Consider the following 4,115-nt stretch of genomic DNA (forward strand, 5'->3'; position numbering starts at 1 on the left):
CGTTCAGCAACGCCATTTTGTTGAGGTACATATGGCGCACTATATTCACGGTGAATTCCTTTTTAGAGACAAAAGAAATCCAATATAGTGTTTTTGAATTCAGTTCCATTATCACTACGAATTCTCCTCACCTTTTGTTTGTAAAGTGATTCGATTTTAGTGATAAGGTTTTGTACCAAAACAGGCATTTGATCTTTCGAACTCATAAATAAGACCCATGAGTATCTCAAATAATCATCAGTCACGACTAGGCAATACCAGTCTCCAGAAATACTCGCACGATTCACTGGACCGAACAAATCCATATGAAGTCGTTCAAGCGGAGTATCAATGGAATTTAATAACTTAGATGGGTGTGGTTTCTTCTTCTGTTTGCCCTTCTTACAAGCAACACAGTGATCGGATAACTTAAAGTTCGTTAATGACACCCCTTCTACCAAATCGTTTGCCATTAGGTAGTTCATCTTTCGAACATGTATATGACTCATTCTTCGATGCCAAAGCACTGAGTCTTTCTCGGTTGCTTTCGAGACAAAACACGTTTCGATCGATGTAGATACATTAGTATTCATATTTAAGACATAAATATCATTTGATCGTGGTGATCGCATGACAACCGTGTCCTCGGGAATCACATAACCCGGTTTCAAGATTAGACACTCTTTATCTATAAATATCGTAGTGTATTGCTTGTCACAAATTTGCGACACACTCAATAAATTATGGTCCACTTTATCACAATAGTTAACTTTCTTAAACGTAATCTTCCCATTTGAAACATCACCTTCCTGTGTAATCATACCCCCAGAATTCCCAGCAAACACCACATATCCCCCTTGAATATTTCTCACATTTGATAAGAGGTTGAGATTTCCAGTAATATGACGAGAACATCCACTGTCCATGATCCAATTTTCACCAGAAATGGTCTTGGATGAACCCTACACACAAAAGAAAAATGATTAGTTCAAAAAGGCAGCCCAGGCGTCAGTCTTGGGCACCTTTTGGTTTTCTTGAGAAAAATTAACCTTAGTTGCATTCAATTGTTGTTCAGCAACTTGAGAATAAGTTACAGGCTTCCTAGACTTTCGTCTTAAGTAAGCGGCTTGAACCACATTTGAATTTTCATTCTTACATAAGGGTGCAACAGGAATAAACTTAGGTTTGACAGAACCATGAGTTTCATTCATATGAACCACTTTTCGAGGATGTATATCAGAAAACATAATATGAGTATCATCAGCATACGACATAGGTCATTTCAGAATCTCCTTTACCATAGGAACCGGCTTAAAATGGTCCTTGATAAAAGGATGAAGATTCTGATAGCTCTTCTGACTACAATTCCTCACTACATGACCATGCTGACCGCAAAGAAAGCAGATTCGCATGTCTACACGATGATGTTGAGAGGTAGTTGGAACGAATGACGCAGAAGTTTGATGATGACTCAAATTTTTGGTCATGCTCTTAGCAAACTCATTAGATAATTCAGATTTCTTTTTCAAGTAAAAATCTAAATTAGAACAATTCGAAAAACTTTTTAATGTATCGGTCCCAGTTGACTTCACAAAATTAATTTTCTTTGCTTGTTTTAAAAACTGCTTTGCATTAGTCAATGGGTCAGATGGAACTGATGTTTTCGCTTGAGCATATTGACATTCAAGTTCACGAACCTTGGAAGTTTCATTGTGAAACACACTCTCAACCAGTTCAGGTTTAATGATACTTATTGGAATGTCTTTCTCAGTGAACATTGTGTTCTTCCCTTTTAACTTAAATACACGAGCAGATGATGGCTTAGATATATTAGGATTTATAAAACGCAACAAATCCTCATCAGAAATTTGGGGTTTTTCTGGTTTCTTAGCCTTCACTGGTTTGACAACAACATCTTGTTTCATCTTAGTTGTGTGTGAACCATACACAGCCTCCTCAAATTCATGTGATTAGAACTTGGAATGTTCTTGTTCTTGTGTATAATTTCCGGTTCAAACACATCCTCAATGATAACTTTGTCAAAATTTTTAACAAAAACTTTGTTGCTTTGAACATGAGGTTTCTGAGTTGAAGATTGGGGTTTAAGACCTTTGTTAGAAACATGTTTTGATTTTTTCTGAAATTGTAGGTTCTTTGGGAATAATATCTTCCTCAGTTGGAGCAAAAGGATTAATTTATAATCATTGTGAAATGGTGGAGGAATTTCAACAAAACCTATACCTTTCTTTGAGTACTTTTGTTTTCCAGAAACTTCGATAATTTCATTCAACAGAAAAGATGAATTTCGAAATTTACTCAAATTATTCTTTAACTCAAGAACCTCATTCTCAAGCTCGGTTATCTTTGAACGATGTTTCAAGATTTCTTGAAACTTTTGGTCATTAATTGTCATTTTCACAGATAACTCGGCTTTAAGATCATGATTGCTTATAGTCAATGCCTCAATTTTCTCTCTTGAGTTGATTTGAGAGGTCAAGGATTGCCTATAAGTATCTTTTAAAGACACAATCTCTTTTAGCAAATTATCATTTTGAGTTTTAATGAGTCAATCTTGGACTTATTATACTCACAATCAACACATGATAACTTAGATTTAGAATTACTAACCTCACTTTGTTTGGCCATGCAAGCAGATGTAGTAGAATCACTGGTCTTCGCCATACAAGCAAAGCTAGTTGGAAGCTTTTCACTTGAATTATCAGATTCAGAGTCAGTTTCAGCATCAGAAGAAACTTCACTTCCACTTATATCTTGAACGTATTCAGGAAACCCAAACATAGCTAGATTAGCTTGATTTTCATTGCACAATAGTCGTTGTGACCAATCACTTCCATCAGCTAACACTGCATGTGACCCAGAAGTAGACGATCTCTTTTCAGCATCATTGACCCGTGGTGTGGAGGAATTTTGATTTTGACCACGAGGACCAGTATACTCTTTCTTTGGCTTGTCACATTGTTTCGCAAAGTGCCCGAATTCTTGACAGTTATAACATTTTACCTTCAACTGTCAAAACCCAACTTCTTATTCAGGGCAGGAAGATCTTTTCCGGTTCTTTGCATAAATCTTTTTACCTTACGAACAATCATTGCCATGTTACACTTTAAATCCATGAGCTCGAGATCATCGGGATCAATTTGATCATAATCTTCATCGGTTAAATCACTAGTTGCAATCTTGCTACTCACCAAACTCACATAAGAGGACATAAAGGCAGACAAAAATGCAAAGTTTTGTTCAGCCTCCTTTATGTTTACATTAGTTTGAGATGAAAATTGACTTGTAGATGATGAAGTTCCCGATCCTCTAGATGAACCAGATGTTGGAATTACGTATGCCCGAGACACATATTTATATTAATGTGGCTAACTGTGTTTGATCCAAGTCGGGTCATACCCAATAACAAGCTAGACAACACCAAATGTATTCTTTTAATGATTTGATCATTTAAACGAATACCGAACACTACGCGTTTAGAAAATTGGTTTTCTAAACAAACACACTTGAGGATTTAAATAAATTATTTGGATAATTTGTTTATATAAATTAATTATTTAATTGGTTAAATAATTATATATATATGTATGTACATTTTATATAAGTGAGTTTTATAAAATGAATGGAGATGGAGATGTTTTAAATGTTAAAACAAAATAATAAAAAAAAAAAAAAAAAAAAAAAGAAAGGGAAATAACAAAAAAACGGCCACCCCATGTGGGTGGGGTTTTTTGGTCCAATCAATATGCCTTCCTTCCTTTTGGGTCCATGTGATCTCTTTATTATTACCTCCATCCAAGACATGCAAAAGGTATCCATCAATTTTGAATTTCAAGTGCAAAGAAAACTCCCTCTACCTCTCTCTCATACCCACGGCTCAAGTGGGCAAAAAAAAAGGAGTTTGTGTGAGCTTCTTTTGGTGTTTAAAATCCTAGCAACAAGTTGGTGTTGTTGATTAAAGCTTGGGGTATCAAAAGCTTGAGGGTTTCTACTTGCAACCTTGCCATTTGAAGACATCATCATCTTCATCCACCTACATCTTCTTCTAAAGGTAAAAAGAGGTACATTTACATTATGTGAGCATTTTTGTTCTTGTAATATTGATCCTTGGCTTTGGG

This window comes from Bidens hawaiensis, unplaced genomic scaffold (genome assembly GCF_021521415.1).
Source record: "Bidens hawaiensis isolate Kalapana, Puna unplaced genomic scaffold, B.hawaiensis_p1.1 tig00010304_1, whole genome shotgun sequence".
Lineage (NCBI taxonomy): Eukaryota > Viridiplantae > Streptophyta > Magnoliopsida > Asterales > Asteraceae > Bidens > Bidens hawaiensis.